Consider the following 14510-nt stretch of genomic DNA (forward strand, 5'->3'; position numbering starts at 1 on the left):
TTCTGATGTGCAAAACTTTTTAATTTTGATAAAGTCAAATTTATCCAGTGTTTCTTTTGTTGCTCATGCTTTGGTGTCCTATCTAAGAATTCATTGCCAAATCCCAGGTCATGAAGATTTGCCTATTCTGCTTTTGTTCAATTGAGAAAAATTTAATTTTTGAATCTGATGGTTATTGATCCATATGGCAGTTTGAGATTATTTATGAATCCCGAAAAGAGAAAGATTATGTTTGTAAACTAATCTATTCTGGGTGTCATAACCTTTGATGATATTGGATTCAGTTGAAGGACCCTTGGTTAAATTACCTGTTAAGACTAGGGCTTTGATTCAACCACATCAGTAAGGCATGACTCAGGTTGAGTCCCCACCACTTGGTGGGCTGATATAAACAGACACTCACTCAAGCAGACATATGGGAAGAGAGAGAGCTCTATCATTTTTTATCCTGGGTCCTAGGGGAGAAATGAGCCATTCACCTGATAGTTTACAGCTTACTTTGGGAAGAGAACAGAACAACTGGTGCTGATAAAGAAGACCCTGAAAGAAATGAGCCCTATGCCAGGAGAGAGAGGAAGTCCAGAAAGGAGAGATGAGGCAGAGATCAGTGACCACACGTGGCAACTAACTTTGGTGAGAAAGCAACTTGAGTTGGACTCTTTAGGGCCTTGTAACTGTAAGCTTTTATGCCAAATAAATACCCTTTATAAAAGCCAACAGATTTCTGGGACTTTGGATCAGCATCCCTTTGGCTGACTAATACAATCCATTTATTAGTAACAAATGAATATTCTTTATAATGCAAAAGAGACATGATTTATTTCATCTTTTTGAAATAATCATACAGCCCATTCCACAGGACTAGAAATTTGCCCTTTGAAAACAGCACTTACCTCACTATTTACAGGTTTCTCTAATCAAATCTAGGTTTTTTACATGTCTGTGTTTAAGCAAGAAAGCAGATGAGAATCAAATGGGGAGAAAGTAGGAAAAGAAAGGGAGGGGAAATCTTAAAAAAATCCTCAATTTTAAATTAGCGTATAGCCATATAATGAAATTCTATCTCTTGATTGAAAAGAATAAGATGGTGACATTAACTACTAACTTGGGGGGACATCCAAGGCACATAGTTAAGTTGGGGAGGAAGACAAGTTGCAATACAATATGTTGGAGGAATAAATTTATGTAAAAAGTAACAACTAGAGAAATATGTCAACATTTTAACAGTACTTTTATGGGGGGATGCCAGTGTAGCTAGGAATTACTTTCAAGGTTTAGGTTACACATTTCTGTAATATTTGAATTTTTAGCTATGGATTTGTATGATCTTATAGCAAACAAAATTTAGCATAGTAACAGTTTATCATCTATTGTGAATTTTGTGTTTCTGTAATTCTTCAGTCTTGCTAGAACTCATCTAGAATGTTTTTAAAAATTTCCATCCCAAATGTCTAAAACTGTGTTTTTGTATCTTCAGATTTATTGAGCTCGGATAACACTTAGGCTGTTTAACAATTCCCCTTGGGTAGGCTCATTGGAATTGCAAACACAATCTCTGTATCCTTTAGTTGGCTCCCAAACTTTCTTCTTCATCAACAGCAGAAATCTTCTCTGGAAAACAACAAAACAAAACAAAACTCCTATTACAAATTCAGAAGGTTTTTTAAATGCAAAAGTACATAAGAGCTATTTCACTCAGATATCCCTGTTACTCAAGGTAACTATCAACCTTAAAGATAATTTCCCTGATAACAGTGCATAATCCAAATGGTGCCAAGCCAAGAGCAAATATATGCCCAATTCCAGATACAATTTCATCCAGAAATACATACAGCAAAATCTCTAACTCTATATACTTGTCCTTCAATTTTTCCTTCCCTTTGATGAACATTTCTTAAACACAAAGCTTTCAAAGTATATTCCATACTTTTTTATCTAATATTCTTAAGTGTAGCATTTCTTATCTTAGTAACCATAGTCACCATGATGTTCACTCATGACTGTGCTAGACAGGTACACATCCCTGATCCAGAACTATTGGGACCAAGTGTTCTGGATTTTATAAAAGTAATGTGGTGCTTATGCCATCTATTCATAACACTCCCAGCAGGGTCTTTAATCAGCACATTATTTCTGCAGCAAAATATAGTCACACGAATTAAAATGGAGTTCATAAATAGCCTCGCATCAGTTCAGATCAGATTTGCTGTCAAACAAGCAAGGTTAGGTTTTGCCATCAAATGAATTTCGATCAGAGAAAAAAAAAGGCCTTTTGACTTGACATTGCAGATAAGGCATTGTGCACCTGTATAATGCTGTGGAAAGGGGTGACTGAGTTGTTTGCCCTGGACTCAGTGGTCCCAAATGAGAATCATTTAGAATGTTTCATGTCTGCTTCTTTAAGTTTTTGTGCCTGTTCTGTGCAGTCTGGCATCCTTCCATCAATTTTTGTTGCTGTGACTTTCTCTACCACATTTCCTGCCCTGATAATTGATTACTTTGACTCTTCTTTGAGTTAAAAAAAAGTAGGTAAGCAGTTTTTTAAAAATCTGGTATGAAATTAGAGTGAGGAGCCCAAAAGCAAGATACATCATGTTTTGTTCACATTTTTGGTAACACCTATTTCAGCAGAGTAGAGGCATTTTTTGTTTGCTAATGATTCTCATTTGTATTCACAATGTTGAAGCTTGTTACTTTTTTTAAAAAAAAACCTCCAAATTCCTGCTCAAAACAAATGAGAAATACACGGTCTCATTCTACAGATGTCACCTGTCAGGGTTTTACGTCTTATGAAACCACATAATTCTAATATATGCATATATGATCTTCTGGTCATGTGAAAATCACCTGAGGTCTAAACAGTATTCACTCTTGCACACATGAAAAAATAGGTTAGAACAATAAATATTATAAAGTATTTATAAAGCCTTAAAAATACAGTCTCCGGGTAACATTTCTAAATCATCAGCCAGTTGCTAGCATTTTTCCTCTCTGCTCAACTTGAAGTCTTTCCATAATGTGACCAACCTTATGCATTTAGCCTCATTTATTAATGCTCCCAGAGTGAGCTCCCCTCCCCCCCCCCCACCACACCCCCTGTTGCCTTCCTAGTCAGGCTTACCTCTGATACACATAAGAATCTGGGGAGGGATGGAGAGTCATGACTAGAAATAAACATACAAGAGTCGTGACTAGAAATAAACATCAACCATGGTCCTAGGATCGAGGTAGCCAAGGCTAGAAAAGGATGAATATCAGCTGCTAATATTCAGGCTCCCAGCACCTGCTATGAGATATCAGGCACTGAGAGCCATAGTCCAAAAGAGAATTGAGAACACCTGGAACCTGCAAATCCAATCATGTGACTCAAGCACGAGAACGCTTTCTGAGGGCCTCTGACTCATCCATCAGCCAAGCTTCAAGTAGCTGGCAAGCACAGAAATGGGCCCCGGGGATGCAAGCATGAGTTCAAAATGGTCCCCACCCTTGAGGGCTTACAGTATTAGCCAGTAGAGTGACATAAACAAATGATGGTGCTCATACGCCATGCTGTAACGTAAGGCACTATGCAAACACAGAGAAATCAGGAGATGCTGCCCAGAGACTAGCTCTGCTGCCTTTTACCAGCTGCCTTCCGACTCGCTTGCTATTCCTCGCACGCTGGCAAAATTCCACCACAGTGCCTTAGCACTTGCTGTTTCTTGGCCAGGAATGGGCTTCTTCTGGACATCCACATGTCTTAATCAGCTCTCAGCTCAAATTTATCTCATCTGAAAAGACTTCTCTGACCAACCACCCTATCTAAAACTGCAAGACACACTTCCCGCTGCTCACACACTTAGGCACACACTCTCTTTCCCTATTGCCTTACATGGCCTCTTTTTTTTTTTTTCCCACAGCACTTCTCACAATCTGAATCCATCTTGTTCAATTACTTACTGTCTGCGTCCCTCATGTAAATTCTGTGACAGAAGGGATTTGTCGGATTTGTTCATTGCTATTTCCCAGTGCTCAGCAGAGTTGAATGAATGGATGAGGAGAAATTTGAGCTGAGCTTTGAAGAACATGTAGCGGCTCACATCAAGGGAGCAAGGGAGCAGAATGCATTTGTGTGGGGGCGAGGGGCACAGCATGCATGTGGGTCCAGGGACAAGAGCAAGCAGTCAAGGCAGATTTAAAAGAATTTAAAGGGGATATAAAATGATCTGTGCCTGGTACACAATGGGTTTTCATGAAGAACTATTAAACAAATGCGTGATGGAATAAATGATTTAGTTTTGTGTTTTAGAAAGTGCGGGAGGAAAGATTGGTGGAATGGAAGCATGGAGGTAGAGGCCCCTGAGGAGACTGGTCTTCTCTAAAGAGAAAAATAGTGACGGCCTGAATTAAGAAAGTGGGAACCAAGAAGAGACACCACATTTGAGACGCAAAGAGAATCTGCACATGATTAAGGATGGAGGAGGTTGACGAGGGAAGAGGATTCTGATCTGGATGTCGGGGGGGGGGGGGGTAGTGCCAGATTTGGTGAGGGAGAGGCTGCAGTGGAGAGAGAGCCTGTTCCAGTTGGACGTCTTAGGATGGGGCTGTCTGCATAACGGGTGGAGACAACTCATCTGGAGCCAAAAGCATCCATCCAGGAGTAGCACCAAGGCGCCTTCTTTATAAGCATCTGAGTGTCAGGTTTGGGTTAGCATGGTGTCTTCATTTCCAGAAAAATATATCAACTAAGAAGAAGAGAAACTAAGGGTCACTTAAGAAGATACAAGGCAGAGAAAGAAAAGGTGCCTCCACAGAAAACGACTACAGTAAAAGAGGAAAACCAAGGTGAGCGCTGCGAGAACAAACATCATGCTGCCTTGCTCACCACTCTAGCCCTAACAACCTAGCACACGGTGGAGAGACACTCAGATATTTACAAAGAAGCAACGAGGGAGAGAAGGAACGAGGGAGGGATGGAGTGAGGTTCGGAAGGAGGTTGGAAGTTTGGCCAATGGTAGGCCCACACAGGATCGAGAAAGATAGTAATAGCTAAGAATTCACATTGATTAAGGGATTACCATGTGCCAGGCACTGTTTTAAGCAGTTGGCCTGGCTTAACCATTCAATTCACACATCTCCCCTGAGAAGTAGGTATTATTATGATTACCCCCATGTTACAAGTGAGAAAACAGGTGAACTTGCCCAGTCCTACTCAGAAAGTGAATGAGAGAGGCAGAATTTAAAGGCAGCCATGCTGTGCCAAGGCCCACTTCACACAAAGGGAAGAGTGTGCTTTTTGAGGGAACTTCAGCGGGGCAATTTCAGGAGTGGTAGCCAGGTGGACTGGGGAGGGAATGGAAGTGAGGAGGTGCAAAGAGCAAGAGCAGACTGCTGTTGCAAAGAGCTAGGGAGAGAGAGGATAGAATAGTAGCTGGAAGGGAACATAGGAGTGACAGAGGCTATTTGGGGATGTTAATGAGCAAGTCTGGGGCATGTGGACGCCATAGATTCTGTTTGCATTACATGCTGAAATTGCTGAAAGGAAAATGAGGGGACTGGATGAAAAGACTCATCTCTTCCAGCTCTTATTCTATTATTCCACAGCTTTAAATTTTTTTCTTAGTGAAGCCAGATGGAAGATTTCGCTTGATAAAATTCATTGGAAAAATAATTTATGACACTTTTAAAGAGATATTTAAATAGAAACCCAAGGGTCTATTTATCCTGTTTCCTTACTATTTATGAGCCTCTGGTCTTTTCCCATACTGGCCTGTGATATTTCTTGTCTTTATGAGGAACTTAAAGTTTTTGTGGTCTTCGGATTTGGCCTAATGACATGTTTCTGCTTTCCTTTCCAAGGTTAGGGAGAAAGTCAAGGTCATCTAGGTTCATATTACTTTTTTCCATTGCCTTTTCCCTTTACAACTAGGACCTTTCTTCCACAGAAAAGAAACAATTAACTGCAGACAGATCTAGAAAAGCCATATTTCTTTCACAATATTTCCAAAAAAATTTAATCACTACTGTGTTTCCTGCAGTTACCCCTCTACTAAGTATCCCTTGAAATACTGCAGCTTTTCTCCTAACCTTTGTCTTTCACTCATGTTGAACTTTTCCTTTCCTCCTCTCCCTACTCTCCTTATAAACATCTGCTATAGTGAACACATGTCAATCCCAGAGATTACACCAGAACCTCATTCCACCTCTACACCCTCCACATAAAGCCAGCACACATCCTTCATTGATACATATTCCTATTGTTCTCAGACCTGTCTGCACAACTTTACTGTCTTCAATTGCCCCTTTTCCTTTCCACACGCAGTTTTCAGTTATCCACTAGACGGGCTGTAAGATGGGAAGAGATTGGTTGCAGAAAATTCAGAACTCGTTTTTTTCCTGGCTTTGGGATGTGTTTTCACGCTTACCAAAACTGGCGTATATCCAGTTTGGGAAATTCACAATTCTTCAAACAAAGTAGGCCTAAACTTGGAAGACATGTCTTGAATTAAAAGGCTATCCACATAGCAAATCTTTGCCCTTACTGGCTCATTTCTATTCTGGGCTCCACTCCTTACAATGGATGAATTCCTTTATCTCTTAGGCAAATGCAAATAACCTTCATGGACAGATCTTTATTTTCCTCTCTAAAGTGCCGCTATCTTTCTGGCTCACAATTCCCTGGGGCAAGGTGATAATTAAAGTGTTACAGGTTCAAAGGCTTTCTCTCCAAGATTCTTGACGAGCTAGCTTTAGACAGGAATGAGGGTAAACACAGAAGGCTATGCTATCATAAGTGGATCAGGTTATAATGTTACTAGGAAATTGAAAAGAAGATGTGTCTGTCTAGTATCAATAATTGACTCTCTTCACATTTTTCCTGACACATGCGAATCCAAATCCCAGCTTTCAAAATCGTGGTTGTTTTGGCAGGCGCATGTACCAAAGCTGAGATGAAGAGGCACAAATAAGGAATCACTGTCAGTACCACAGCCTGTACCATAATGGCACCTCATTATCAAGAGCCTGAAAGCATTTTGTGACAGCAGGAAATCCTTCTCTAGATATAGGAGAAATCTCGATACCTCTGAATCCAAATAATGATTTGTACCCTTTATCATTATAGCATGTGATTTTTAAACTATAAAATATTTTAGAATACTCAACAGCAATCGGGGCAATTTAAATACTTCTCTATATAGTCAAGGGACATTTTCAAATATTGACAACCTCTGTGATTCTTAACCAGTTTTCCAACTTAATAAAGTACGTGTTCCTTCATTTTATTCCTTATAAAAATTATTTTCACATTATTTGATATGATAAAAGGTACTATTACTTTGTCTTATTTGTTTCTTAGTTCTTATTTTTCTTGGTTAAAAGAAAGCTGGAAAGTCTTTTTTTTTTTCAGGAGGTACCAGGGATTGAACCCAGGATTTCATACACGTGAAGCAGGCGCTCACCACTCATCTACACCCGCTCTCCTGAAAACTAATTTTTGTTTTGAAGTCCCGGGGCTGGGAATTGAACCCAGGACCTTGTAAGTGGGAAGTCGGCACTCAACCACTGAGCCTCTCCTGGGTTGTTTTCGTTTGTTTGCATGTTGTTTGTTTTTGTTTTTAGGAGGCACGGGGGACTGAACCCAGAACCTCCCATGGGGGAAGCAGGCGCTCAACCACTTGAGCCACATCTGCTCCATTGTATTGATTTTCACAAAGTCTATTAAAAAAAAATCTATAATAGGAGATCTATGCTGCTTTAGTTTGCTGGGCTGCTAAATCAAATACCATACAATGGGTTGGCTTAATGACAGTTTCAGAGGCTGGAAGGCTTGCTTGCTCCTGGGTTGCTATCTTCTGACTGGCTGGTAAACAGCGGGACTCTTTGGCTTCGCCATGACATGGCAGTGCCGATGGCAGTGTCTTCCCCGTTCTCTTCTGGGTCCGTAGACTTGCAGGTTCTGGCTGCTCCCACGGCTTCTCTCTGTGGCCTTCCATATCAGACCACCAGTAAGAGTATTAAGACCCATCTCATCCAGTCGGGCTGTACCGTAAGTAAGGTATCCACATCAAACCGCCCTACTTACAATGGGTCCACAAGAATGGATTAAAATTAAGCGCACGTTGTCCCGGTCCATTGTTCAAACCACCGTACCGGCCATCTACTAGAATGTGAGCTTCGTCTGTAAGAGGAAAATTTTTCTTTCAGTGAGTTTTGAATGGAGCCATTTCTTATATTCCTGGGGCACAGAAGCTTCTGGCTTTTGGGCACTTTTCCAGTTGGTCAGTGGGAACTCGCTTCCCTTTGCGTTTTTCTGGGAGGAAGAGCCAGAACAACCCTCGGGCCTCTATTTCTCCTGACCCCCTGCCCTTTCCCACTCTCTTCCAGGAGTCCTGCCAAAGATCACCAGTTGGAGTTAATCCAACCCCAACTTTTTAACTGAGGGGTTGAAGAGGCAACTTAGATTTTTCTAGCTTCTCTTTTTTATCAAAAGTGACATAAAAAGATTATTATAAAATATTGGCATTCTAACACCCAAATGATTGGTCTACCCTTCATCTATGCTTATATTGGCAGAGTCCACGAAAGCACTACGGTCCTGAGAGCCTTTAAAAAGAGGACTCTCATTTCTGAAATAGATTTCTACCATATGTAATATATTGAGGAAAATTGCGTCCTCCCGCCAGAGTGGAAAACAAATGTTTTGCTAATGGATTTGAGTTTACGTGCCAGAATGACTTTCCAGATGTTTTGAAAGTTCTAAACAACTGCATCCTTTCTGATCTGCTTCCGGCTCAAAAATTCATTTGCTAAGAAAACATGTAGATCTGTGACATAAGTGGAAATAAAAATATTTACCTTAACCAATCCATAATACCAAAATATTTTAGATATGGCTTTGGATTAACAGTATTTTACAGACTTTCTCTTTCTTAGACATGTATACACTCAAGTCTCTTGGAAGGGAACATACTGTGAAGAGAAAATTACTCCCAGTTTTTTCAATGTAAATAACTACTTCTGCTAGACTACTTATGCTCCTTTGTCATCCCCCAGCTTTTTCATTGACTTTCATTAACTGTATCCTGGCAAGATGTAAGAATGTCCAGAACATATTCAATCCTCCTTTCTTTGACTGCTCCCAAATAGCATAAGAAGTATTTTATATTATCTATTGTATAGCCTTTAAAAAAAAATCTACCTGGTTATTTCTTCCTGGTTAGCCTCCAGTCACTGTTTGGTGTTTCTTTGTCTTCCATACTCGTACAATTTAAAGAGATTATTTTTATTTTCTTCTTTTATGGTCAACTGTCAAACAATACATTTCTTTCTTCCTCTTCACAATCCTTACAGATTTCACTCTGTTCTCTTTTTCCTAACCCTTTTCTAGATCTATGTTTTCTACTCAGCTTTTTTCTTCCTTTCTTTACAATCCTTCAGCAGACCCATTCTCCCATGGCCACTAAATCCAGAAATGCAAATGTTTGGAAAGGAAATTCTAAATAAATCCAATTAAGCTTGTTGTGTATTAAAATTCAGTATGTATGTATGCCTTGTAAATTTTTACCAACCTTTCATGTGTTTCTTCTTTTTTTTTTTAAAGATTTACTTATTTTATTTCTTTCCCCTACCCCCCCCCCCCCCCCCCGACCCCGGTTGTCTGTTCTCTGTGTCTATTGGCTGTGTGTTCTTCTTTGTCCGCTTCTGCTGTTGTCAGCGGCACGGGAATCTGTGTTTCTTTTTGTTGAGTCATCTTGTTGTGTCAGCTCTCCAAGCCCTGTGTGCGGCGCCATTCCTGGGCAGGCTGCACTTTCTTTCGCGCTGGGCGGCTCTCCTTATGGGGCGCACTCCTTGTGTATGGGGCTCCCCTATGGGGGGGACAGCCCTGCGTGGCAGGGCACTCCTTGTGCGCATCAGCACTGCGCATGGGCCAGTCCCCACGCGTCAAGGAGGCCCGGGGTTTGAACCACGGACCTCCCATGTGTTTCTTCTTATCCTACTAGACATAATACAAGTTACCAAACATCAAGAATCTTATGCTTTAGTGACCACTGGAGGTTCTGAGGGCAGGGAGAGGGAAAACACATATAATACAGGGGCATTTTAGGGACATGGAAATTGTCCTGAATAACACTACAATGACAGATGTAGGCCATTATATATCTTGCCATAACCTACAGAATTGGGTGGGAGAGAGTGTAAACAACAATTTAAAATTTAATCCACATTTAGTGGCAATGCTCCTATATATGTTCATCAGTTGCAATGAATGTACCTCACTTGTATAATCTAAATATCTTTAAAAAAATAGGGAAAAAAGTCTTATACTTTAAGTATTCCATTAAATACTAAAATTGGTCAGTAATTTGTAATAAGCACACTTTTTTCATTCACTCCCTAGAAGATCGGCTTCATCTTGCTCATCCTTGTATCACCAGTGCCTAAATCAGAGAACCTAGTGAACACTCAGGTTTCCATTTATTGAATAAATATAATGTGATAGGGGAATGATGTCCCAGACCTCGTGCTAAGTAATTTTACACACACACACCTACACACATATATGTATATATTTCATTTAATCGCTTCAGGAACTCTATGCAGTAGGTATTATTACCCCCATTTTACAATTGAGGAAACAGAAACTCAGGGAGGGAAGTAATTTATACAAAGTTATCCAACTAGAAAGTTACAAATTAGCTCCAAAGATGTGTTCTTTGAATAATCTGAAAGATAAACATGACCCATACAAATTCCCTTTTTCCCCATATCCCTCCATTGTGGCTAGTCCAGAGGAAAAGTTTAAGGTAGAATTGATGTTCAGTAAATCTTTCCTTCCCCCTCAGGATCTAACTTTTCTGGTGCCCAAACCTTTTGACTTATCCATCCCAATCAACCCCAGAAACTTCTGCGAGGGGCACTTCCTCCCTTCTCCAGGGCCCGCGTGCCTTGTTCTGTAGCCCCAGCTATCCTTAGTCCCACTAATATTTGATTCGCCCTTCTTCAAATCTTGTGTCTCATTTCTTCATAATATTTCAGCTTGAGAATTTGAAAACATGTTTATTCAGTCACTACTCTGCCCTAGAACTGGAAAGCTTGAAGAGTCTAGAGAATCATTTGGATGTGATTTCACAGGCAAAATGTCTCTGCAATTTACTGTAACCAAAAAGGGTGAACTTAAATTGGGCTAAACAGAAGCTTAGGGAAGCGCATTGGCAAGAGCCTGGTTGTATACCTCCAAGCGGGCTCCCTTGGATTAAGCCGATCTCTGCTTAATCCAATGGATTAGGAGAAATCCTTGTTGAGATACATACATGGCTTTACATTTTACTATCTGACTCAGGATTACAACTATATCCAAAAATGAAAACAGAAAGAAAACTACCACCAAATTCATTAATTAGTCTGTCATTCTGTTAAATTATACAGACACATACACACACATCAAGAGTAAAATCCTCCTGAGAAATTACACTTCCGAATTTTGTATATTTGCACAATTTAAATACATTGACTTAATCATTAATATATTTAACAGGTAGTTATTGAGTACCTACTGGAAATAAGGCTGTTGATGGTACAATAAAGAAACTGCACTTAGCAGGCAATATAAATTATGTACACAAATGATTAAAATTTAAAGTATATGTGACCAGTGTCCCAAAAGGACAAAGTTATATGAGATTTCAGAGTGGGAAAGGACTATGAATAGTTGGGAAGATCAATGGTGATTTCGATATTTTCATCCTTATATTTTACACATGGGAGTGGGAACCTAAGTTTTCTTAAACACCTGCTATTTTGCAAGCACAGTTTGGGCAGTTTATAGCATGGTTGAATCAATTAGGGTTGCTATTGATTATACGTGTAAAAATAACCTACTACAATTTGCTTGAATCATAATGAGACATTTAACTACCTCAATCAAAAAGAAGTCTGGACATGGAGAGTTTCAGAGTAGGTGAAAAGGCACAACAATGTCATAAAGAACACAGTCTCTTTGACTTTCTACTCTGCCAATTACATGGTTCTAAGATGGCTGGAGGACTTCCAAGTATCATTTACACAAAAACTTCAAAAACAGGAAGAAAGGGAGTGGAGGACAGGGTATTCTCTATGGCCCCTCTCTCCTTTAGGGGAGGAAATCTATTCCAAGACCCCAGCTAAATTCCCCTATGCCTCTTTGGCCAGGCTTGGGTCACATGTCCACTCTTAAAGCCATGAACCATGGAGGGGAATAGGATTGCGTGATATGACAACCACTACCTACACTCCGCTTCACTGTCTCCCAACACTGTCATTTAAATAAGCAATGTGTTTGCACTGAAAATAGAATTTTTAAATCACTGCTTTTTATAAAATAACTACAATCGTTTTCTCTTTGTCAAACTTGGCCACAATCCAGTCCCATAAAAGTCTGTTAATGTTATTATTGTGGCCAAGAAACAATAAGCTTTATGGAGATAGAATCAGTAATTGATTAAGGTAACATAAAGTTTCATTTAACTTCTCTGTTGCTTGCCCCAAACAGTGCTCCAAAAATTTTGCTGAGTCAGTGGATTCCAACTAAGAACTAGAAAAGGAAAACTGGCCCATGTGAAGCCACACTGTAGTGTCAGAGCAAAGTGCATGGCTGGTGGACTTAAATTAATAATATGCCTAACATATCAGAGAACACTGCATCTGTCAGTGTAGCACTCTCAATTTACTGTTACTTTTTAATATCTCTTATATTCATCTAGTGTTCCAATTTCCACTTCATTGAGACCAAATATTAAAATGGAAGTTCTGTTATCTATGTGTAGTATGAGATAACAGTTTTAACCATTTAAAAATGCAAAAACCTTGTTTTTATGTCATATGACTTTGAAACTGCAATACAGATATTTTATTTAAGGATTCTTCTTCACCTACACTGTCATATTTCTGACTAAATTGCAATTATCCATTGCTATATAACACATCAAACAAAATTTAGCAGCTTAAAATAACAATAAATACTTATTTTACTTATGAATCTGCAATTTAGACAGGGCTTGATGGGAATGGTGTGTCTTTGCTCCCCTGCAGCTTGATGGGGGCAGAATCCACTTCCAGGATGGTTTACTTATGTAGTCAGCAAGTTGTGTTAGCTCTGCTGCAAACTTAGCCAGAGCTGTTAGCCAAAGTCCTAGGATCCTCTCCATGTGTGCTTCTCCATGTGGGCCTCTCCAGATGTCTTGGGCTTCCTCACAGCATGGCAGTGGGGTTCCAGAAGCTAATAGGCCGAAAGGACGCTGAAGCTGCCAGTGTCTTAGAGCCTGGGCCCAGAAACTGTCACAGCATCACACCCACTGCATTCTACAGTCAAACAGTCACGCTGACCCCACCTGGATTTAAAGCATGGGATCAAAAATTCCTTGTTTTGATGAGAGGAGCGTCAAAAAAATGTTTGTGGCCATGTTTAATCTTGCATAGACCTGAAAGAGGATTTGGTTTAATTTTCAAGTTTCATTCCCATTGAAATTCTCCATTCTTCATAATATAGCTTGAGCAAACCTGGAAGGTGACAGTTTTATTGCAAAATACACTTCATTAATATCTTATGCTAATACTCATTACTTTAGATAATTATTTGGTTTGTTTTGAGTATTAGGAAGTTATAACTTGCATTATTTCTCTTTAAAGCTATTTGGGAATATCTGTTAATTTGGAGTTGAGATTAATAACATTTTCTAATTACAGGACCCCAGTTTTTTCTGAGTCTTTTTGTTGTGGTATTATTTCATCCTTAAAACATGGGAAAGATATCTTTACTACACTTTTATAGACAAGAAAAATAAAGCTTAGACACTTTAAATGGTATTTTTCAAGACTACTAAAAATATCAACTAAAGAAGCAGGACCCAAGTTTAGCACGGTCTAAAGCTCTTTTACTCAGAAAATTGGCCAAAACAAATTTTCACCATGAAGCAATGTTAGTTCATTATTTGATGTGACAATAAAGACTAAGTAAGAGGAAAGCAGACATGGCTCAACTGACAGAGCGTCCACCTACCATATGGAGGGTCCAGAGTTTGATACCCAGGGCCTCCTGATCCATGTGGTGAGCTGGCCCATGTGCAGTGCTGCCGCGCACAAGGAGTGCCCTGTCACGCAGGGGCGCCCCCGCATAGGGGTGCCCCACCCGAAAGGAGTACACCCCCTAAGGAGAGCTGCCCCGCATGAAAAAAGCGCAGCCTGCCCAGGAATGGTGCCCTACATGGAGAGCCAATGCAGCAAGATGATGTAACAAAAAAGAGACATAGTTTCCTGGTGCCACCTGGCAACGCAAGTGGATTCAGAACACACAGCGAATGGACACAGAGAGCAGACAATGGTGGTGGTGGGGCGGGGGGAGAAATAAATAAAATGAATCTTTTTTAAAAAAAAAAGACTAAGTAAGAAATGTTTGTTGCTTACACTTCTTTGTTTTGATTAAATAATTCCAAGTAAGGTATTTTTCCTTTTAAAAAGCACTATTTTAATCCTCAAGTCTGCTAAATATTTTTAAA

At 39.8% G+C, this 14510-nt stretch overlaps 1 long non-coding RNA gene across 1 annotated transcript; it reads right to left on the reverse strand.

Moving 5' to 3' along the window:
* Positions 1-1458: 1458 nt before the first annotated feature.
* LOC131274801 (uncharacterized) lies at positions 1459-14148 on the reverse strand. Its single transcript, XR_009182093.1, has 2 exons — positions 14015-14148; positions 1459-1611 (listed from the first exon to the last, which is right to left on the reverse strand). It is a non-coding gene; the product is annotated as an uncharacterized lncRNA (long non-coding RNA).
* Positions 14149-14510: the final 362 nt, after the last annotated feature.

Source organism: Dasypus novemcinctus, chromosome 20, assembly GCF_030445035.2.
Source record: "Dasypus novemcinctus isolate mDasNov1 chromosome 20, mDasNov1.1.hap2, whole genome shotgun sequence".
Taxonomy (NCBI): Eukaryota; Metazoa; Chordata; class Mammalia; order Cingulata; family Dasypodidae; genus Dasypus; species Dasypus novemcinctus.